Raw genomic sequence first — 24,610 nt, forward strand, 5'->3', positions numbered from 1 at the left:
CGAGGAGATATAACAAATGCAAAATGTTTTTAAAAAAGATTTTCAGAGTGATAAAAAGTGAATTACACAAACACAGTGAGAAAACCAGAAAGAGAAGGGCTGCTTCTACAAGAAGCACAGCTGATCCCTTCATGTTGTATCGCTTTGGGAAAGGAAAAAGAGGGGATAAATTAAGCACTTCATTCTGTAAGTAAGTTTTAAGGTAATCTGATTACAACAGCTCCCACTAGCACCATTCCAGAGCAGCAAAGGATAAAATCAATAATGAACATCAACATTTCCATTTTGTTTAGTGGCTCTGTAATTCAGCCACGAGAATCTGCCTTTCACTCAGGGCTTGCCCAAGGGAGGGCCAGGACTGCCCCAGCTGGGATTTCTCCAGCTGATGTACCCAGGAATTGCTCATTTATTGCTGAACAAAGAACAACACAGCTCCAAAGGTGATACTCTGGTGTAATTATTGGGGAGAAAATATAAAGCTTTTAGGATTTAGGACTTGATTTGATGCTGCTGGAGATTTTGATAGCATTTGGTATTTAATGGTCATCTTACATCAGGCTGCTGTTGTCTTAATCTATCCTTGAATATTAAAATCTCAAACACTAATCCTTGTTCCCAGTGGTTTAAACAGAGAAAACAGAGGAAGTGGAACTCAAAACCATGGCCCGACACATCAGTGACACAGGGCTCTAGGGACTTCAACTACGCCTTTTCCCACCCAAATTTTCAGTCTCTGCTATAAAATAGTTTCATCCCACTGAGTTCAGAGTGGTGCAAAACTTGGTTCAAGTCTACACCCAGCACTGCCCCTGTCTACACAGAAATAACCTGTCCGCAGTAATCCATGGCTGCAATTTCCTTCTGTTTCCATGCCCACACAGCTGCCCACATCTGGGCAATGCTTTCCTGCACTCCTCAGGCAGCTGGTGGGGCTGGAGGTACCTCAGTGTAACAACAGTGTTTCCACATTTCTGAATATTCATTCCACCCTTGTACAACAAACTCGTACCAGGACAGAGTAACCAAAATCTGAAATTTGCCCTTGTTGGGGCAGAGCAGCCTGGCCTTGTCTCCCTCCAAACCCCACTCCTGGTCCAGCTGCAGCTAGTGGTGCTGCAAGTGAGAACAACAAAAAAGAAAAAGGGATGAATATTTTTCTTACAACAGTTGGAGATTTCCCTAATCCCACATCCTCTGGGCCACCTTGAAGGTGCTCTGTGTCTGTCGAGCAGGGATAAAGCAGGCAGCTTCCATCCCATGGAGAAGCCCAAGCTGTCCCACAGTGCAGGAGCATGCAGACCTTTCTGCACCACCAAGGAGCAAATCATTCACTTCCAGATACAAAGAGAGAGTCTGGTGTAAACTCAGAGTAATCCCACACTGTGCACGAGCCAAGAGCTGTAGATGCTTCACACCCTGTCCTGACAACATAGCTCATGTTCAGGGGGAGCTCCAGCAGCAGGGCAGAGCCTGGTTAGCTTGAGCAGCCCTCAGCAGCACTCCCAAAGCTCTGGTTTACACTCCAGGAAAGCCCTGACACCGTGGCTGGGAAGTGACACCGCAGTTTTTACACTCACTGCAACCCTGGAGCCATCTCCTCATCTGCCAGCCCAGTCTGGGACTCTGCAGCTGGAGAGATCAACCCGAGCTGGGACCCTCTCCAACCTGGGAGAACATATCCCATCAAAGCAGCTCCTGCTGAATTCCCTGCATGAGAGGGAGCAGACACAGGGATAAAGCCAGGAGGGGCTGGGGAGAGCTGAGCCCGGCAAACCCTCAGCCCCAGGGCAGAACACGAGTGAGCCTCAGGCCGGGGCCGGCATTTGTTCCTCCAACAGAGACAATTCTCAGCACACAGGAGCAAGATGGATTTTACAGCCCACTTCAAGGGCAACAGGAGCATTTTCAAGGAAGCCTCCTCTGTGATCCCAGGAATGAACAGAGATCCCCGTGAGCCACACCATGAATCACCTCAGTGTCCTTGGGCTTTGCCACATTTCTGTTTTCTGGGGGAAGAACAGAAGGCTTAACAAAACCCTTTTGCTTTTTTTCCAAGGAGAAAATAACAACTGGTATGTTCACAATAAGTGGATATTTGTATAGAAAGCCATTTACTTGAAGGTGAAATATTTCCAGTTTTAGAAAAAGCCAGATTTTTCCAGATTCCATGTCTGCATTCCATGGTTCCCACTCTCCCTTTTTACTGTCATTTCCCCCATTGAGAAAAATGGAGGGAGAAAAACAGCACAAAGAAGTTCTGCCCAGATTTAAAATCACAGTGCATTCAGAAAAGCACTTGTTTTCTGAAAGGCAACTTTTTCCAGACCAGTTTCCAACAGGGAATATCTGCAGGAGTATCTGCAGAAGGCTAAACACTCTTGGTGTTCCCAAGCTCTGTTTTATCACTGGTTTTGTGCTTGCCTTCACCTTAGGCAGTTTGGGTTCCAACCCAGACAATTGGGAAATCTGGGAGCCAAGGGCTGTTTGGCTCCTTTTGGAGCAAGGACAGCTTGGAAAGCTGGATGTCTGAGAGCTGCTGGGCTGCCCAGATCCCAGGAAATCCCTCAGGGCTGGGAGCCCAGAAGGCTGGGAGAGGAACGGGCGATGTGTGACAGACCCTGGGCACCCAGCACGCTCAGATGTGCAGAGCCCTGCTGGTGCTGTGGCTCCCATCCATGTCCAACCTTGCAGGAATGAGGATTTCCATGGGATCCTGCCCCGTGGGAGCATTGGGAGGGGAGGAGAAGGGCTGCATGACAGGGGAGCCATCGGGAGGGACGGATCACAACAGGCAGCAATCTGGAGGCTGTAAAAATGAATGGGTTGTGTTTCACTGGGTTTGATGTGGTCGTATCATCTGTAAATTATCTACCCAGCCATTTTTCCAGCAAGACATTATTCTGTCAGGCCCAGGGCTGCCAATTCCAGCCCTCCCAACCATATGCACGGCTGTAAACCTTGAAAGCAGCTGTCTCCAAAGCAAGCCAGTTTGGGAAGAATAGGAAAACAAATTACATAAAAGCAGATTAACTTCTCTTTAACTTCCTTTAAAATATTTCTTCCCCACGGCCTCTGTAATCCCATTTTTTAAGGGAATTTGGTCTCTTTATTTGTTATTCTTATCAGTGTGACTTGAATTTAAAGCTTTATGCTTCATGTTTCTGCCCAGGGACCTGTTGTGATGATAATCCTCAGGCTTTTCCACGGTGGGAATGGCTCTTTGAGCAGTTTTCAGCCCCTTGCACTGATATTTCCCATGAGACAAAGACAGCCAGGGAATGCCTGGTGTCTTCAGCTGAAGCTCCTTGGTGGACAGCAGCAATTTTTGGACATTCTTAGGGGTTTTATTGTTTTCTCTTTTAACCTTGGAGTGTTTGGATATGTGACACTCACTTGCCCAGAGCAGCTGGGGCTGCCCCTGGATCCCTGGCAGTGTCCAAGGCCAGGCTGGACATTGGGGCTTGGAGCAGCCTGGGACAGTGGGAGGTGTCCCTGCCTGTGGCAGGGATGGCACTGGATGGGCTTTAAGGTTCTTCCAACCCAAATCATCGTGTCATTCTGTGATCCCCAGCTCACAGACGGGCAGGGGAGGCACCAAATGGGCACCAGGTGCCTGAAGGAGCAGGATCAGCCCTGTGTGTGCCCAAAGGCAGCGTGGCCACCACAGAGGGCAGCTGTGACTGCTGTTCCAAAATCCCACTGGGAAGGGCTCTGCACAGCAGAGGAGCCCTGAGCAAGGAGCCAGGCACCCGCCCCGGGGAAAATCGTGTGTGCTGTGGGAGGAGAGGCAGATTGGTCCCTTGGGGACAGCAAGAGATCAGGGAATTAAAACTGAATGAGCTCCCCGTGCCCTCTGCAATTAAAGGGAACTTGAAAGAGTTTCAATTTGGTGATATCATTAATTTCTCCTTCTCCTCCTTGCTCCCACTGCAGTTCAGAAGAGTCCTCCCCTGTTTATTGACTGAGTGATGAAAGGCTGAGCTGAAGAGACCCAAGAAAAGGAAAGTTTGAAAAGTTTTCAGCCCTTTCATCAGTTCTTTAAACAATGTTCAGAAAAAACATGAGAGACAGGCTGGGCTTGAGAGAAATATTGTAATGAAAGCTGCGTGCAGTGGGCGCTGCTGTCCAAATGTGACTCGAATACTCACAGCCCGATGTCGTGTGAAGATTTACTTGGCAATTTTGTCACAAACAAGGCTGTTAAGAAACACATTTGTACTTACCCAGCTATTTCTCTTATTTGCTAAGGAAAAAAATGGCTTCGGTGCACCAGCCAGGTAGGAAATACTGCACAGAAGAGTTTCAAAATACATGTATGTGCACATATGTGTGGCAAGAGTGCAGGGATCACAGGGAGCATGGGCTGTATGTGTCAAGCACCTCCGGAACAAAACCTGCTGCAGAGCACCCCACGCCCAAATATTTCCACAGATTTCTGCCCTGTGTTTCCTCTCCTATAATTCCTGGCATTCTTGTCCTGTAGCTGGAAGGAAACTGAGTCTTGATGACCCCCAGGATGCTCCTGTAGATGATGGGAGCAGCAGAGGGATGGGGTTCCACACCAGCAGCCCAACTGGTATAAAATTCCCTTGCCTGGAATTGCTGCCAAGTCTCATTTTCCCTAAAATCACAGAATCCCAGCATGGTTCAGGTTGGGAGAGACCTTAAAGATCCTGCAGTTCTAACTCCCTGCCAGGACCTAAAAGGACAATTGGGATCTGTGGTGCAAGAAGGGTTAACATGGAATCCAATTAGAAAGAAATTCTAATTATTTCAGCAATCAAAAGCAGTGACTCACCTTATGAGGGAGCCAACAGATGCCATCAGCACAGACATTTCCCTTGTTTATTTTCTTGTCTTCTCAGACTGGGAGGAGAACGTGGGGGATCCCATTCCTGGCCATCTGGCATTAGTGTGAAAAATACAGTGTGAGATCTTCCACAGTTGTCTCAGCAACTCCCTTCTGGATGACAGATTCCCATGTTCTCATGACAGCTTTGGTTTTATCCAGGCTCTGCCCACCCATGACACAACCCCAGGAGATCTGTCCGTTTACAACCCCAGCCTCAATCAGCTCCTCCTTCAGGTGCCTTATGAAAACCGAGGGTCCAGTGAATAACTTTTACTCAGAACTGAGAATTTTAAACACTGGGGTCACAGGTGGTGAGGCTGGCGCTGTTCATGTGCTGCCTGAGGGCTGCCCTGGTGGGACTCGGGAGCTGGCAGGTGATGGTGAGCACGGACTGATCATCAGGGACAAGCTCAGACTTGGCTGGCAATGGTGCATTTGTGCACCTTCCCAAGCACTACAGATTTGGCCCAAATGTGGTGTCACTCCATCATCACCCCACTCTGTGCAGAGAGCAGCCCATGAAAGCTGAGTGACCGAGGTCAGCCCGAGATGACGTTTCAGGCACGATGCTCCCCTTGGCACCTGCAGCTGCCTCCACTGCACTCTGCACTTGTCTCAGAAAGGCTGGAAAAAGAAAAGAAGCTCCCATCCCAATTTCCTCCTCCTTGTCTCACTCAAAGCTGCCCCGTGAATCGCCCTGGACGCCGCGGCACCAACGTGGCAGCTGTGGGAGCTGACGAGCTCTGCGTGCCTGGGAACTGTCTCCTAGCAATAAGGAAGATGGAAAAGCCTCAAAATAACTCCTCCTTCCATTTCTTGTCTGTGACTCACGCTGTACGACGTGGGGCTTGGGGTTTTGTTAGGATATTTGTCCTCACCTTCTTACAGCAAACCTGCTCATCCTGCATGTGTGGGGTGAAATAAGGCTCAGCAAAGGGCGCAGATGCTGCCTTATTTTGAGAAGCCAGGAACATCCCAGGTGTTCACACAACCTGGATGCAGCTCACAGCCTGCTGACACATGAGAAGAAGCTGTGACAGCTGTGATGATTTGCAGTTATGAGGCATTTTGCACAACCTGAGCAGGGAAACCACCAGCTCTGCTCGCTGTGTCCCACCAACACTCAGTGGGTGCTTTGCAAAACAGAGGGGAAATGGTTTTGGATGTGTTTTGTGTTTGGAAATCGGGAATAACCACATTCAAGGTGATGGAGTAATAGAGTCTGAAATGGCTGTGAGGTGGTGTCTGGCCTGACAGCGGTTTTAGCAGCACTGCTGAGTGAAAAAGGAGCAGGTTTCCTGTTCTGCTGTTGTATTTACACCATCCCACAGCCAGGCTGTCATGAGTGACTGTGGAATTGTCCAGGACAGAAATAGTTATTTAAAAACCAAACACACACAGCTGAATGGCCAGATCTCAGTCCCAGAAGTACCTAGATATGTTTCTAAGCACTGCCCTCCCCCACCCCACCCCCCATTATTTTCTTATCTTTTTCTTTTCCTGAATAATCCTCACTCTCTACTTCTGATTGAAAAGTATTAAAAATAGTTGTGGAGAAGAACTCTAATGAATTATGCAATGGACATATGCTCTCACATCAAATCTTGATGTTTACTTCATCTGATGTCATGCAGAAGATTGAAGGCTGGGACTGTGCTGGGAATGATCCCAGCTCTGCAGTGGGATTCTAGGTCACATCCCCTCATCTCTGATCAGGCATGGGAGCACCTGGGAGAGCAGATGGCTGGACAATGTAGCTATGGCTGGTGGTTTAATTTTCCTGGATTAAGGAGCAAGTACTGTGCAAGTAGTTTGATTTGCTAAAGATGCAGCAGCAACCCTGGCACAGGAAAACCTTCCCCAGCTCTGAGGCTGAGCCGCCTTCTCACAGAGCTTCTGGTAGCACTGCAAATCTCCAGGCAACTCATCCACCAGTCACTTCCCAGTTCTTGCCATTTTTATTGCTTATCTCTAGGAAATATCCAGCCAAAACCAGAGACAATTTAAAATCTACCTTCCAGCCACGCAAAGCGTGGAGCGCCGTATCCCGAAGTGACTGTAAAAAGGGGGAGAACAAAGATCTTTCACTTGTTTTAGAATTCCTTCTGACTGCTTCTCCTTACCATTGTGAATTGGCAGATTTCAGACCTGCTGGCTCCAAACCAAGGCTGCTTCCAGAACATCTTCATCCAGCGTGGCCTGATCCAGGGAATGCAGCACAAACCTGCGGCTCCCTCCTGCTGCTGTGCCCCAGGTGAACTGGCTGCCAGCCACCTCAGCAGCTCCTGGCTCCCACACCCTGCCCAAAATGCAGCTGGAGCTCCTCAGGAAGTCACAGCTGGCAGCACCAAGCCCTAAGAACTCTTAATTTTAACAACCATCTCCCACCAGGAGTTTTTGAGGCTGAACTTGGACAAATTTTGTCATGAACAGTAAATAATGAAGTATCGTCCTGGAAAAAGAATTGCTCACCTTAACAGCTTCAATCTGACAGGAATTAATTAGCAAACAGCAAAAAACCCCACTGTTTCAGAGATGGATACATGGGGGTAAATTGATTCCAAGTACAACTCCATTGCCTTCCACTGAAATCCATTAGGAGTGGATTTAGTCCAGCGTGGGTGCACAACATATCACTACAAACTCATCCCTAAACCACATGGACAGATGTGAAGATTACCACGAGGGGCCTGAGATTTAGAATTCATAAATGAATTTCTTGTTCCTCTATGGAGGGGCATAGCAGGATTATGTGGAGAAAATTACACATTCTTGTATTGAATTTTAGTTAGGAGCAGCTTCGAGATAAAATTAACCAGAGTAGCGAACAGATTATAATAAAACAACACTGATACTAAAATAAAAAGGGAATTACTCTCTTACTTTCACACCTATCAAATTTAGAGGAAGAAAAAACCTACAGTAGCACTGCGTGTATTATCAGGACAGTCAATGAGACATGAAACAAGGACGAACTCCATTTGCCTGGGCAAAAAGCCCAGTTTGGAAGTAATTGCTGTAGTGGTGTAGCAGCTGCAGATATAGCCAGATCAAATCCAAAGATCAAACGCTTATTTCATTTTGATAAAAGTCATTAAACCACAAATCAACTTACTTCGGAGTACAGTCAGGAAATAACTCTGTATATACCATCTGCACATAATTCTCCCCTAATAAATTAAAGCAGCAACAGCAGATTTCTTTTGTGAAATCCTCAAACTTATATTTCATTAAGTATCAACATTTCTCATTTAGATTTTATTTAGCAGATAAGCCCCTGCACCATGTTTCAAAGCAGAGCAGAGGATTTCTGGGGTGAGTGGGTGTGCTGGGGCCGTCTGCCTGCCCTGGCAGCTCAGGGCCAGGCTCAGAGCACGACTCAGCCCTCTACCTCTGGGTCTCAAGGTGGCAGAGGATGGAACAGCATCCAGGGCTCACCTACAAAATTCAGGGAGCACCAAGGAAGCTGTGGAAGGGGGGCTTTTACAAAGTCCAAATACAAGGAAGAGCACAAGAGAAAAATGTGGAATGTAGCACTTGCATCAGAGAAATTTAATTACTGAAGTGCACTTTCTTCAGGGCATTAACTTGGCCATGGAATGAGCCTCTGGAGAGCTCCTGGGCATTGCCACAGGGTTCTCCAAAGGCATTTGGCAGTGGAAGGAGCCTTTGGAGAGCTCCTGGGCATCAGTGACGGGGTGCTCCAAAGGCACAGGCTCTGCCTGCAGGGCTGGGGCCAGCCCAGCCAGCCCCTGGAGCATCCCTTTGGGGATGGGATGGTTGGCAGGGGTTTGTCTCAGCAGATTCAGGGTGGGAAGAGGGATTTCACAGCAGCAGCACTGCTTGGATTTGAAGCCTGCAGAGCCTTCATCATTTGTGTCATCCCAACACAGCCCATGATGCTCCTGTGGCTTCCCAAGGGGCTGATGGAGGCCTTCCTATTCTTACTTAGGCTTGCCTAAACTCCAGGGTGCTTGTGAACAATTTAGGATTATTTTATTTGACTCAAAATTACAAGGGCCTCACCCTTCTTGAATAGTTTTTTATTCTCCTTTTTAGTTCATCAAGGATTTAAGAGCACAATTTTTGTACACAGTTCTCTGCAGTTGTGCCAGAATCTGACCCAGTTCTCTGTATCTGCAACCCAAAATTCAGCTTTCCTGCTGTGATTTTGGCAATCAGTCTCCAGCTCTCACTGCCTATTAAATTAATAGATTGTTCTGGGTGTCCGGAGCTGCATTAATGCTCATCAAAACCTTGCGAGATCAAAGATCTGAACTTCACCTTAATAAACTAATCAATTTTTTAGGCTAGGAGTCAGTCTGTTGATTTACTCCTAATACACCTCCCTCAACAGGTAATTCACCTGCACCATGCAGAAAATCTCTGTATTACTGACTGGTGGATTTAGAGATAAGAAAGTTCATTATTGAAGTCATGATTAACAAAAAGTTATCAAGACAATGTATAACTAATGGATGGATTATGAAATTGTCATATAATGGGTTTTTTTCCCATGGTAATTCTTTTAGGTTTTCCTGCTAAGGAAAGAAGGACTCACCTTCTGCTCCTGTGCTGGGCTCCCACCATTCCTGGGATGGGTTCCTGTCCAGAGGATCCTCTTGGGTTGAAGACAGGAACACTGATTTTTGGCAGCCCTTTGCTGTCCCAGACACATTTTTGAGTGACTCTCTCTTCCACCTGCATCAATGATTGGATTGGAAAAATTTGCCCTATAAACGGAGATTATTTCTAATCCTCACATTATTAGAATTCTTCACACCCAGGAATGATTTCTGAGGATAAAAAGAAAAGTTTTAAATGAGTTTTGAAATATTCTTCTGAAAACTAATATAACAGCACAACTATTGGATTTTTCTAATGAAACCCCATCAATTTGGATTCCTAGATATTAATGGATTCCCTGTCTGTGCTAAGCCTTGAGATGTTCTTACTTCAAGCCAAACTTTTCAGATATGAAAAAGGAAGGAAGGAAGGGAGTCAGTCCACAGGGCACAGTCATCAGGAGACTGAGGCAAAGTCAGGCTAGCACAGGTGATGGTATGAATAATGACATTTATGCTGCAGGAATTTAATTAGACTGAGAAAGGATTTGTAGTAAAGATGTCACAATAACTCAAGACAAAATGAAAATCAGTCCAAAGACATTCAGTCCCTAATTAGTTTGGGAATAGTAGATTAAAGATAAACTTAGAAAAATTGGTGGAGTGACTAGCTATTAGGGGCCACAAGAACGTAGGATGTCACCTTAGATTTTTCACTTTTTGATGCTTTTCAAGAAGACCAAGTGCAGAAAAGAAAACCTAAAATCCGGGACCTGATTTCTTTTCTTTCTTCAAGAGATCAAATATTTTTGCTTTTAATAAACCCAGTGACAGCCACAAGCCTTGGTTGTTGACACAGATTTTTTCCCTGAAATAATGAGCTGTGTGACACCTTGGTTATATATGGAAAACAGCAGCTCTGTGTACAGACAACATTCAATTTCTGTGTGCTGCTGTTTGAAAAGCAAGGGAAGAAAGGTCTTTCTGATCATGCACAATAAGTTATTTTCTTGGTGCTGGCTTGTTCCGTGCAAGACAAATGAAAGGAATAACAAAGCAGGATGTTCACAAAAGAACCAGGAAGATTTTCGAGCTCGGTGATTGATCTGGATGTGTTCACATTTCGGTAGGAAGAAAAGGAGTTGATGCAAAACATTTCGAAGTTGCCACTAAATGGATTTTAAAGCTTTGGGATTCTGGTGCAGCTTTTCCAGCTGAGCCCTCATGTCCTACCTGGCTTCGGGGTGCTGATGTCCTTCATGCCAGGGGTGCCTGGCTGCTTCCCACCCTTCCTGTGCCAACAACAAATTCCTGCTGGCTTCCAGCTCTCAGCTCATAACATGGAATCATGGAATGCTTCAGGTTGGAAGGCTCCCCAAAGTTCATGTCATTGCAACCCCCTGCCACCTCCCACTATCCCAGGTTGCTCCAAGCCCCATCCAACCTGGCCTTGAGCACTTCCAATATATTAACCAAGCAAAAATAAAAGTCACACACTTGGGTCATTCAAAACCCTTTGTTTGATATTCCTATTAAAGGAAGAGACCTGAAGGAGGAAGTAGGTTCACCAGACCAAAATCCTGGGAAGAGAATCCTGTCCAACATCTCCATGGCCCTCTGAATTCTCACTAATTCCCATTAATTCTCTCCCTGATTTAGGCAGGAAAGCAAGTCAGGGAAGTGACCCATCCTTCATCCTCCAGAGGTATTCACTTGAAATGAAAAGAAATGAAAACAAACCACAGAAAAGACAATAATGTCCTGTCTGCCTGGCTTGTAGAAGGGACCTCACCCCTGCCTCCCACAGGTTGTTAAATCTATCACACAATGCATCTTCTATTTCATCCCAAGTGGAACAGACCCAGCCAATCAGGGAAACTCACAATTAGGAAGAAAACAATTCAGTAGAAAAAAAAGTAGCATTACATGGATTGTAAACATGGTAACAGTAGTAACAGAGGCTATTTTGTGTTGTCATTCAACTACATCCCTGCTTTAAATAATTCCTTCAAACGCCACCTAAAACATGAATATAGTGAACAGAGAAAAACAGGAGCTATCCAAAATTTGCATCCCAAGTAGTTAATTTGCTGGGTTGCTTTTTACTGTAAATTTCATGCAACCCTATCAATCCTCATTTGTCCTCTAAAGAAATTCCCGTGGCTGTGCCAGAGTCCTTCCTGCACATCGTGTCCCCATGAACACCCTCAGTGCCTCACCACCACCAACCCACTGTGCTTTAAATACAATCCTGCACTCTGGAGCTGCCCAGCTTCAAAAATTCCTCTCTTTGACCTTCCTCAAGGACAGGGCTGTTTCCCCCATCTGCAGGGCAGTGTAAAATGCTGCTCTCAGCCTTGCAGTGCATATGGTGCTCCCCATGCCATCCCCAGTGCCATCCCTCTGCCACGGCCCTCGCTGGCCTCGGGCTGTCTGTACAGGTGCAGCACAGGCTGCTGCTCCTACTGCTGATTCCTGCTCGTTAGTCACTCTCCCCACTCCCCTCCTTGGCTCCAGTCATGCTGTTCTCTTCTTTGCTGGATTGTTAAACCAAAGTAGGAAGAGCATCCTTCAAAATATTCAGTCAGGCTTTTCTTTCGACCTTCTGCAGGGTCATTGAATAGTTTGGGTTGGAAGGGACTTTTGAAGTCATCTAACCAACCCCCAAAATAGGTCAAAATAGGTTTTTTTCACCTTTGTCTAAACATTTTTTCATTATGCAAGAGAAATAAATTACATTACACACATCAGCAAGTCTGCTTGAATTTTTGAGTCCAATTCCCACAACCAGGGAGAAGAGGGATTTTTGTCTCACCAGCACATGAGACTGATGGCACTTTCCTTAAATCTCACTTTGTTTGGTTTCTTTATTACAACATGAGAGATTTCTGAGTGAGTGGTGGGTGGGTAACCTGTGGGAGGTCAGCACTTACACCCACCTCGTCCAGGTCACCGCTCCTCTGCAGCCTCCTGACGCCGCCCCAGCAGGGCACGAAGGGATCAGTGGTGCAGGAAGCTCAGCAGGATGGAGAAAAAGACAATTCTTGCATGGTGAGTAGGCAGGGAAGAGGGCAACCACGGCAGATGGCAGAGCTGAAGCAGCACCCAGTGGCTCGTGCTGCATGACAAGCTGTCAGCATTCCTGGGAACAACAACCCTGTAATTACATGCAGCCCTCACACTGTGTCTCCCTGCATGGAGAATCCCTCTCCACAACCTTCAGAGGATTAGAGGCACAGAAAGAAGGGTGTCACAGCAGCCAGGTGCACTGGGCAAGCCTCTGACAGGGCACAGGAGCTTGTGCTGTGCTTGGCCAGACCAGCCCTGGCCCTGGCCCTGCCTGGATCAAAGGACACTCAGAGCTCCCCCCTGCCCTGGCCCCGTCCTTCACCACAAAACATCTCTCAGCCAACACTGAGAGCATCTGTGAAAGCCCAGCACACAGAAGTCTTCTATTTTAATGTCAAGGTCCGAGTCAGAGCAGAGAGTTGAGAGTTTACTCTCTTTAACATCTATAATATTAGTAATTTGGTCACTTGACAAAATAAATTGACACTATAATAATGTTTCTAAAAATGTGATTGGTGTAATTTGTTAAATTACATTTGTACATGGTATCAAGTTCTTCCCTGCCTTACACCTCCCCTAATGCTCTCCTCAGTGAGTATAAGGCTGGCAGAATTTAACCTCTCATATATAAGTGGCATGCACTTATTTCCCTGGGGAACTGACCCAATCCAGAGCATTGCCTATTTATAGCACTTTCCAAAATAAATTGTGAGGCGAGAGGGTAGGAAGGCTGTTAGGAAAGGCTATATTTGTTGATAAAACTAGAAAAAAAGTAATATAGCTGTGTGTTACCGTCCAAAGTTACCTTCAGTGGGTGCTGTGAATTTTAAATTGTTACTACAACTGCAACACAGAACTAAAGTGGCAACTCCCCACAGTGGGCCCTGAAATCCCAGAACGGTAAGGGTGGGAAGGGACCTTAAATATCATCCAGCTCCATCCCTGACATAGGCAGGGACACCTCCCACTCTCCCAGGCTGCTCCAAGCCCCATCCAACCCGGCCTTGGGCACTGCCAGGGATCCAGGGGCAGCCCCAGCTGCTCTGGGCACCCTGTGCCAGGGCCTGCCCACCCTCCCAGGGAAGGATTCCTTCCCAGTGTCCATTTGTCCTGTCACTCCACACCCTTGTAAAAGGCCACATGGGCAGAAAAACCTCCCTACTGGACCCCCACCAGTCCAACCCTGAACATTTCCTCCCTCTTTGGCCTTCAGGACTGGAGGCCGTGGCTCAGGACCAGCTCTGATGGCCTCAAGGCAACCCTGCAGCAGGATGGTGACAGCGGGGTAGCTCCAGGACAGCTGAGATGACAGCAGGGATGTTCCACAGCTCAGAGCTGTGAGACAGCAGGATGAGGATGGGAACACACTCGGCATCTGTGGCAGCAGCCCTGGAGAACTCCCTGTTGGAGGGAAGGAGCTGGCTCACTCCGAACCAGCAGCCAGCACGGACAGTCAGACAGTAACAACTGGGAGCAAACAGCACAGTGAAGTTATTTGGCAACACAGATGGGCCCTGAGTCATTTCTTGGATCTGTCTCCAAACACAGTGTGACAGTCAGAGCTACAGTCAGGTTTTGGAAGAGCTTGGCAAGGAGCAGACAGTGATAAATGTGCCAGATATCCTCTGACCTTCTAACTGTCCCGTTTTCCCATGGCTTTGTCCTGCCTGTGGCTGCAGTTGCCATCATCTGAGCACACAGCACAGCACTGCAGCTCCAGAGACCACTTCAGTCACTGGTCTGGAGACCTTTTATTCAAAAAAAATCCAGGATACTTGAGGAAAGCTCCCTTTGAGCTGACTCACTGAACAATCTCTCAGAATCACATCCGCCTTTGGCCTGGAGCAGAAGAAAGATTAGAAATTTCCCATCTCTGATTCTCATGAATACAGATTTCCATGCATTCATCACAAGGCCAGAGCATCACCTGCCCATGGCACTGCTCTCCCCCTGCCACACTCCAGCAGGCAGGTGCAGGAAAAGCTGATCACAGGGAATATTTGCCCTTGGGGAAGGATCCCGGCATCGGGAGCTGCTTGCAGCACCAGCGGCGGGGGACGCGCATCGGGGCAGCCAGGAGGGAAGAGACGTCCTTTCAAAAAGAACCACAATCCTTTCATTCTCCGTGTGTTTTTCTGGAGAGCTGGGAGCGTCTGTCCCCTTTCATTCTCCCTGCTAACTTTTATCAGCAGAGAAAAGCAGGCAAGAGTGACACTTGAGCAGAGCAGCTTCCCCGCGCCAGCAAAGCGAGACTCAAAGTCACGGCGCCGACTTCCTGTGATGAAATATTGATCCAAAACTCTGTCACACAAGCAGCAGTTTAAAATCACCTTGTTTTTATATACAAATCTTTTTTTCAACTGTAGCCAAGCGCTACCAGATCACTTTTCTAAGTTCCATATGAAGAAAACTGACTTTTAAAGAAAGGCAAATACACTTTGTGAGGAATTTCAAAATTACTGTTTTCAGCTTAAAATTCAATGAAATGAATTGCTGAAATGACAATGAGTTTTTAAAATTTATTGTCATTTCAGCAGTGGTGAAACAAAAGGAATTTCTTTTTATTATTCTGTAGACATTGTAACTTTTCAATCCTCTCTTCTGTATATTTGGCAAAAAGGAAAAGGCCATAAAATAAATTGGAAGAAGAATTTTCTTGCAGCAGAGTTACCCAAACCCATGATCAGTGTTCTCTGAACAGGAAAATCTGAAGGAATCAAAGGCTTCATGAAATATTCATTGGAGCAATATGCTGACAAAATAGTTTCTCAGTCAAAACTTTTTCCTGGCTCTACTTAACATGGCCTGTGTGAGTTCAAGAACGCGTTTCTGGAGCACCAGAAGGCCAGAGGGGTTTAGCTCATCTAGCTGGGGTTTTTCCAAACAAACTCCACATATCCCTTGAGGTCACTTTATGGAGCTAAATAAACTCTCTGCTTCTCTTGGGTGTGCTGACTCAACTCCCACCCCAGCCTGGGTCCTGGTGGAGCCGAGCCCACGGAGGTTCCTCAGCTGACAACAGGCAGGGCCTGCTCAGCCTCCAGGATCCATGAGAAATGCTTCCATGACCAGAAATCCCACTTGGACCCAGCCCAGTACAGCCAGCCAAGGCTCCAGCCCTGTCCCCCTCTGCTGCACAGACCCTTCAGGCCTGCGTGATGCAGATGTTTTGCTCCACAGCTACAGGCTGGATGAATTGTGAAATGACTGTGTGCTGATCATTAGAAAAACTTGCTGTAACAAGGTAAAAATCAGGATGAAAGAAATCAGGTGGCCTCCCAGGAGCCATCACTAATTATTTTGTACTTAATGAATGACACAATTTGCTTGTTGACCTTGTCAATCTATGCAGAGTTCTAACTAATTCATAAAAAACTGAAACTGCCAAGGGTCTGAGATGGTTTTGGTCAACTTTGACCCAGGGTGGCCCCTACACTGACCCTGGCACCTTGTGTAGAGCTCAGTGACAGAGGGAAAGAGGCACCAGAACACAAAATGCTGCTCAGATGAACTTGGCAGGATCCTGGAAGTAAAATATCACAGCCTGAAGCCATGCCACCTTGCTGGGATAGCATCCAATGTCTCCTGTCAAGCTCCATAAACTGGGGTAATGAGTGAGGAGCACCTGGCTGGCCCAGGCAGGGCCCTCATTAGCCAGCACAGGGCTCTGCTGTCACCTGGGCAGGGCCACACAGAGTCCTCGCCAGGAAGGGACAAGTGGCCTTTGCAGGAGGGGCAAAACCCAAGGGACAGCTAAAGCAGGACAGCTAAAATCATTACTGGTGCCTTTGTGGGAGATTTTCAGTCATGGCTTTTCATGGTGTGAGGATTGCTCAGAGACTCGAGAGCCCTTTGGGGCTCTTCAGGAATAAATGAAAACCTGTGAAAGCTCCCAAAGTGTTTCAAGTGAATAAAACTTGGGTGTACAACTACACCCTTGAGCCTGGGATCAAGTGGACACGAAGGGTGGCCAGAGTGGAGGACTCCTTCCTTAGAGAACATACTCACTTCTTCCCTTGAGCTCTCTCTTTCTCCATTCCACCTTTTATTGACAGATGCAAGTAAGACTAATGAACTATTGATAACCCTGGCACAAAGGATTATTAGACAAAGCAATTTCATCTGGGGGGCATTGATTTATATGTCACAACCAGAGTACAAATGGAAATGGTAGTTAGGAAGGATAAAGTTGAATGCTAAACAGGTGGGCATCCTGTTTATTCCTAATTCCTGCCCTCAATGCACTTAGATGCATTTACCTGTACCTCTGGATATCCTATATAATTAAAGAAACAGTTGCAGATTTTCTAGTAATTAATAGTATTTGGAGAGAGACCTGAAGCAACCCAAATATTAAAACAGGGCTGATGTTTTGAAGGGCCTGAACCTTGACAAGACCTCAGACTGAACAGTTGAGTTTGAACCAGGGATTCCCAAAAACACACAGAGATGTCCAGGCACAGAGGGAATCCACAGGTAAAACTAGGTGAAAAGAAGGGGTTTGTCCTAAAATAGCTCAAGCAGAGTAAATCTGAAATGTGCTGGCCTGAGATGGAGAGGCTGGAGCAGCAGGATGGGTTTCACCAGGGCACACTCCACTGCCCTGTCTTCCATCAGCCCACGGCCTCTTGGAGAGCTGGAGCCCGGCCAGAGCCAGTGGAGCTGCTGATCAGCATCTGTGAGAAATAACTCTGGTCCTGAGGACCAGGCAGACACTGCTTCCAAATTTTAATTCTCGTTGTCTGTGGCATTCGTGTGACATTTAATGTGATGCCAACTGCTGCGCTATTGTGAAACCAGGAGTGAGATTTGTCCTCTTTTAGTGAAACCAAAAGGAAATTTCAAAGTCTAAGACACAGACACCTGATTTTGTGGGCTGAAAAGAGGCAGTCAACCCCCATTTCTGTCTTTAAAAGCTCTCTCCAGCTCTCCTGGTGAGTAATCAATCGCCTCTTAAAAGACACTGCCTTGGCCTCTACCCCAGCACAATTAATCCCTCCAGACCCAGGCTCAGATAAAACAATAGGAGGGCAGTACCCAGGTGATCTGGCAGTGCTAAGGCAAAACCAATCCCCAGGATTTCCACAAGGCTGCTCCACTTGTGGTTTCAGTCTGGGAAATGGTAAAATAAAACTGCACTTTAATGAACTTTCAGAGGAAAAATGTTTCTTTGTTTTAATACAAGCCACAACAAGAGGACATTGCCCTACCTCAGGCTCTGTTTCACATGACACTCAAAACCCATCTCCAATACTCCAGGGATTAAATTATTTTCTGAAAGCCAACTCATTCCCACCATTATTACTGGTGAGGTAAAGCTGTGAGGTTTTTTGCTGCCCCCCTTCTATTTTTTTCCAATGCTAGAAATAGATTGAACTGGCACTTCAGGATGCTGAGCTGCAGTTTCAGTTGAGCTCTGTGCTTCACAGAGATTTATCAAAAATGACAAGATTCAACATCTAGGAGATGTCTTGTAGTGCCCAGGAGCTCAAAGAAGATGCAGCAGTTACAACAGCAACCAGGGAGAAATAAGAAAAGTGGTAGAAAAAGAAACATGGGGTCCTCAAAAACCAAAGCTCTGGCAGGAATGGGCAGTTGTGCTGGTCAGCACTGGCCACCACTGAGCAAACAACCCCTGCCTGCCTCCTCCAAATGAAAATCCAGGGAAAGCAGCCCTTCATTTCAGTTATAAACTTCCTGGCAGGTACCTGTCAGAGCCTCCAAGCTGCAGAGGTTTTCCCCTGTTCCATTTGCAAACAGCGTGGAATTGGATGGAAGTGATGAGTGTCTGTCTGTGATCACTTCTTCTGAGCTGAGCCATCCCTGGAATAAAACAGAACATTCCATAAGCACATTCTCTTTTTCACCCACGTGAATGTAAAGAAAGTTATGACAGATGTGAAAAAGGCTAAGGAAAAATGGGAGTATCTGGACAATAAATGTGTATGAGCTATAAAATCATCTCCTGGCATGATCAGCCTTTGCCTGGATAACTCAACAAACCCAAGCAAACACTCATGGCTGAGAACCACCTTGCACCCAGACTCCATCATTCCCACTAAAATGGAATTCAGGTACATGGAGGCACTGATGGAGACTGGATCCCAACCATGCAGAAGCAGCAGCATCCTTTCAGTGTCCAGAGCAGGACCTAGAGATAAAACAGAGATAAAATGCCTGGGGCTGTTTCCAAGTCGTGCAGTGAGTCAGGCAGGTGTCTGCAGAGAGGGATTAGAGCTGGAGACAAGGGCAGTGAGGGAAACCTCAGCAAGAAATGAGCACACCCAGGTTTCTTCTCACAAATAATGATTCTAACAAACACCTGTAAGAGACACCACTGCCAAACAATAAGTTTGCATAACAAAAAGGGATCTGAAAAAGAAACCTCCACAGTAAAAAGTCAGGGAGGACATTATAGGTTTTCTGATTCCTTTACAGAGGTCAAAGGCAAATTCCTCCATGAAGAACCAACACACCAACCGTGCTCCCCTTCCTCCATGAGCCAGGACCTTCTCCTGTAGAGATGTGGAAACAGCCTGAAGGACTTAGGCTAATGCAGGCAGGAGCAAAATGGAAATAACTCCCACAAGACCATTGGGAGAACTTAATCCAATCTTCTCTTGTGAACCAGATATTATTCCCCTTTCACTTGCCTTCAGTGGTGATAAAGTGCAGACAAAGGAGATAAGGGACTCGCACACCTCACATTTCACCACTCACAGTAAATACACTCCTCGCTTTCGCTTATCTTTCAGCCTCGTATGGATTTCCTTTTAGTAACCTCCTGAATTACAATCAAATTATACTTTCAGGGCCATTGAATTGCATGGCTTGCAATACCTTAATGGGTTCTGTTCTGGCTGCTCAGGAAGGACTTGTAATCCCTGTCTTCTTCTATATTTCAGGGAGCCTTAAGGATGTGTTTCAGTGCTGTGCACAACAGCCCAGGCCTTCACTCACCAGAGCAAGTGCCACACAAACAGTGGATGGGCAAGTGAACCGTGTCCTGGAGGGAAAATGTGAATAGTGAATGTTTCTTCTTTTGCCTTGCAGTGACAGCCAGGGTTTGGGTGGCACAGAAATTCCAAAACTCCCTCAGACACAAGTTCCATGTGCTTTAATGGCACAGTCGATACACCAGATGCCAGCTGCTCTGCAAAATATTTGTAAATAAATGGAAGTTTTAATGCCCAGAAATGGTGCTGAGTGCCACATTCCTCCTGACAGCTTCTCTCTTAGATGGGCTTTTACCCTTCAATAAAGAAGTTGTTGCTTTGTTAGTTATGGGCTCTGCAGCAAACAAAACTCACAGCATGGTCAGGAACTTTGCTGGGCTGAAATCAGTTTTTGAATTCTATAAACATTTAGGTAATTGAAATAAGACAGAGGGAGAATAAACAGAGTCTGAAAGTCTAAAGAGACCTCTTGTTCTGGAGAGGATCTGGAAGGATCTCAGGGATGCAAAATACCCCTCCTGCACCTGCCAGAGCAGGTCCCACAGCTGCTGCACCAAACCATCCCCAGGGAATCCCTCTGGATCACCCAGCCCGACAGTGCCTGGAAGAATGGTGAGACACTCTGGGGGAAGAACACCTGTGCCTTCAAGGAGGAAAGAATACAGTGACCATGGAAAAGAACAAAGTCCGAGGTGTGGGGCTCCCTGCTGTGCCACACCACAGGGGACAGCCCGTGCCAGGCACGAGGGGACAGTGGGGACCTTCCCCACGCCAGCTCTGTGACCTTGTGAAGCCACCAGCCCGTGACACTCGATGCTTTCCAGCCAAACACCTGATCAGCAGGTTCTCTGAGAAAAACTGCTCACTGGAGATAATCAGAGTAGGAACTGCCTCTGTCTGAAGCTGATGGGTGGGAGATAAAAAATCTCTCTCCTCCCTTTATTCACCCTGCTATTTGTAAAACCTTATCATGTTTTTTCCAATTGTATTCCCAATAAGCCTCCAGGTAAGAAATAGTGTTTGCCAGCCCTGAAGAGAAGTAATCTTTGTTGGCAACATTTCTCAGGGAAAAAAAACTGTTCAAATAAGATGTGGGAGGAAATTTCCCCCTCAGACAATTTGAGTAGCTGTCGACAGGCAGCAGATGAAAGGCGAGGAGTGCTGGATGCCGCAGGCCGTGCAGGGAACACAGGCAATGGCTTCAGCAGCTCTGGGTTCAAATGGAAAATTAATTTCTTTCTGAGGGGATCCAAAGTGCTTTTCATGCTGTCCTTTCTTTAAACAGTTGGTGATTTAATTCTGCTGAGTGCAGTGTGGGATGAGAAGTGAGGCACTAAAGGAGGGACCTCTCCAAACACAGCCTGTGCAGCCCCAGCTCCTGAGGCAGCCATGGGGTCACGGTGGCCCTTCCAACATTCCCACATTGGCTGTGTTCGACCACAATATTTATAATTTTTGCCCTTCAGCTGGAGCGGGAATCAGCCTCCACAAATCAGGAGTTTATTAAGGCAGACAGCAGGATTTCTGCTGGCAAATTCGGAGTGGAATGAGATGATCGCTAAGGACCCTTCCAACCCAACCCATTCTATCACTCTGTGATAAATTTTGCACTGGTTTTCCCCAGCATTAATATTTCTGATGACAAAACAAGCAGTGACAGCTGTGTTCTACCTTAAACAGAAATGCTGCCTTAACCAGAGGAGAAAAATGGATGAATATGAAAATAGGCATCATGAATATTCAGATACATTTGCAAATTAAGAGACTTCAACTGTGTCCTTGTCCTTTGTGCATTTTCCACAAATATTGAAAGGGGAACTCTCCTGGGACAAACGTTCATCAGCACAGCAAGTTTTGAAGAAGGAACCCACTCAATCTACAGCAGATATGCACAACATGAATATTGTGTGTATTCACAGGAGAAAGATGATTCTGGGAACCTCCAATTAGGCAGCAGCAGATTTTCCTATGGTCTCAGGAAAGAACTAAAGAAAAAGGCTTATTTTGATAAATTTTTCAGCACAGATTTTTGAAATGGGAAATACAAACATGAGAAAAAGACAAACTTCACCCATGAATTATTCCCTCAGAATTGTGAGGGGGGAGGAATGCCCCCTCGAGCCAGGCTGGGAGTGGCAGCTACTCAAGTGAAGTGTGTTGTTAATTGTGTGCAGGCAGCAGCTGAACCTGTGTGTGCTGACCTGCCTGAAAGCCCTGACTCGGGGTCCCCAGCTCAGGGATCTGCCTAATTAATTCCTAATAACCCAAACTTCATCTCTGTGTGCAGCCCGACCAGTGCTTGGGGTGTGCTCAGACAGCACCACCCTGCCGTGGTGTCAGCACCTCCTGCAGCCACCCCGCTGCCACCTCTGGCTGAGGGAGCTGCATCCTTATCTTAAAAAAATCACAGCCATCCCCTTTTCCCTTCCATAACCACTGCAGAGGATGCTGTTGTGTCAGTGTCTCTGGTAAGACACCCCAAACCCTGACAGAACCCAAAGCATCAGCAAAATCCCATATTTACCCTTTCAGTTTATCATCACAATGAAGGGACATGAAAACCTCGCCATGTAATTCCACCTGGAGGCTTTCTCCCATGCTGAAACATTGCACAGTTGTCCAGTTTTGTTAGATTTCCCTCAGAGATGCCCAATAACCTTCAAACAAACCCAATTCATAACACCACCAGATGTGCCCGTTTTGCTTTTCATGGGAACATGCCATGCAAGGTCTCTGGGTAGGAGGTAACAACCCAGACAAGAACAATTTCTGTTTTGCTGGTTTGAAAGTGGAGCTTTCAATATCTTGGCCTGTCTCTGAGTTTTTGTTTAACTTGGGGAATTTTTCAGTTTACAAAACAGCCCGACAAGGATAATTAGGGTAGAAACATGCCTGACAATTCCAAATGCTCCCTGTCAAGCATATGGGCTAACACCTAGTTTTATTAATTCTCTGATTTTCAAGGGGTGATACAGTTGTATTAGAAGCAGTGTGTAGGTGGCTCATTTTTCCCTCCTCACATTCCCTTTGACAGTAGTTTGAAATAACATTCATCAAACAGTATAAAAGAAGTCGAAAGAAATTAATTAAGCAACCTAGAAGGAAAAATAAGATGTCTTTCCAACAGGACTTGCATTATTTAGGCTTGTAGTGCTGCACAGTGTAATTTCCTGGGAAGAAAAGGCAGGATAATGGTGTATTCCTGCTTGACTATGAAACAGCACATTTGGAGCATCACCGGTGATAAGGAAGTTCTGAAACAGAAGTGGCTGAGAGTTTCCTATTGAAGATTTGCTCTGAATACCGTGCAATATACACATATATAAATACATATATGCTCATATATCACTGCTTGCACCTCCTCCAGCAGGAATTGGGGATTTCTGATCCTCTTCCTGCCTTTTCGTGTTAAGGGTTGAGGGCAGAGATGGTGATGCCATGTTTAATTTAATCTCATCAAGTGAACAAAATCCAGCTTTTTAAAAGCCTCTGTTGTTCAAGGGTGTTTAAACAAACATTGTCCAGGTTTTGCCCAGGAGCACACCTGGCACTGCAGGGCCAGATTCCAGCTCTCCACCTGTAATGAGGATTATCCATGGGCTGCACACTTCATGGCACACACTCCCATTCCACTCCAGGCTCCTCTGCCTGTTTCTGCTTCTCCAGCTATCCCAACCTCACTAACGTAGCTCTCCCTATCCCAAATTCTAATTTAATCCAATCAGTAACACCACCAGAAGTGGCACAGGGAATTCATCTGTGGAGTCTCCGGGCACAGCCCTGGTGAGAATTTGTCCAGCCATTCTGCTCCACCAGACTGCTGCCAGCTCTCGCTTGGTCACATGGCTTAGGGGACACGAAATTCCAGCTATCCTGCTCTGCTCCCGAGGGATGGCCACAGCACTGCCCTTCCTGCATCCAGCCAAAATAACCAGAGTGGGCCTGACATCCCATCAGTCCCCCAGTTCTGAAGGAATCCTGATTTAACAGAAGACCACTCACCAAATTAATTTCCAGGGATGTGAACCAAGTACCCATTGAAATCCAAAAAACTGCTTATGAAAACGTGGATGTAAAGAGCTCAGGATCTCTTTGTGACTGCTGGCAGCCTCCCAGCTACTTTACTGAACACAACCCTCAGGTAGTTCTTAATTTCATGTTCATATTATCAGCTGCTCAGGGTAATATCACAGGAAAGGCCATGGATATAACAACACCGGGTTCATCATTCCCAAGGAATCTGCTGGGTACAAGGGAGCCACGAGGAAGAGATTAACTGATTTATCCAAGAAATTTTCCAACACATCCTGAATCTTTCTCATCAGATGCTGGTTTTACCTGAGCAATGACTCAAGCGTCTCTTTGTCCTTCCACCTACCTGGCTTAAACCCAGCAGTCAGAACACACACAGGGTTTTCAGCAGCAGAGCTCCAGCCTGACTAAATCCAACTTCCACTCCAGGACAGGACTGAAACCTGGATTCTCCTTTTCTGCCTAAATTCCCTCGGGCAACTCCTAAAGCTGGATTAGCAGTGGAGCACTGTCCCTTGGGCACTTCCCAGGGCTGGGTGCTGGCTCAGCACGCTGCCCACCAGGACTGATCCTCTCCGTGCTGCGCTTCCCTCTGGACAGCACGATGGGAAACGCTCCTTCCAAGAGCCTCTGGAAGGCTTAGGCTGTAATTGCTTGTAAACCACTTAAGCAGTAAGTGATACAGAAATCCAAGTGGTAATTGTAGCAGAGGCTTGAGATTAATCTATTTTTGGCTTGTCAGACGTTCTTATGGACCTCATTCAAGGCAGTCACTGAAAGCTGTAAAGTGTCCAAAAAGTGACTGGAAAAAATAGTTTTATTAAAACCATTACAGAGGCAAATCCAATCTTCAATTCACTCTCTGAAACCTATTGGTGTGGCCTGCAGATGAGGCACTCATGAACATCTTCTGGGCAGAGACCTGGGGAGAGCCACAAAAAGTTTTATATCAGAAAAAGAGTGCTCTAATTTTGGATTCCCAAAGCAAAACAGTGCAGGGAAAGTCAGTGAACAGAGGCAACAGGAGTCTGCCAAGAGGGGATAAGGAGCTTGTCCTGATCCAGGAATCAGGGCTCTGATGCCAGGTTCTGTTTTCCCCACTTGCCCCCAGGTGAGCAGTGATTAAGAGCAGACAC

General features: G+C 46.5%; 1 long non-coding RNA gene across 1 annotated transcript in view; it reads right to left on the reverse strand.

Annotated features, from left to right (window-relative positions):
• Positions 1-24,610, reverse strand: part of LOC104683388 — a 129,282-nt gene that overhangs the window by 39,260 nt on the left and 65,412 nt on the right. Inside the window, exons 5-7 of the long non-coding RNA XR_002043492.3 lie at positions 18,195-18,309; positions 9,414-9,648; positions 4,799-4,903 (exon numbers count right to left, since the gene is read on the reverse strand). This is a non-coding gene — a long non-coding RNA (uncharacterized LOC104683388). The remainder of the gene's footprint in view (positions 1-4,798; positions 4,904-9,413; positions 9,649-18,194; positions 18,310-24,610) is intronic.

The sequence above is a fragment of the Corvus cornix genome, chromosome 12 (assembly GCF_000738735.6).
Source record: "Corvus cornix cornix isolate S_Up_H32 chromosome 12, ASM73873v5, whole genome shotgun sequence".
NCBI classification, from domain to species: domain Eukaryota; kingdom Metazoa; phylum Chordata; class Aves; order Passeriformes; family Corvidae; genus Corvus; species Corvus cornix.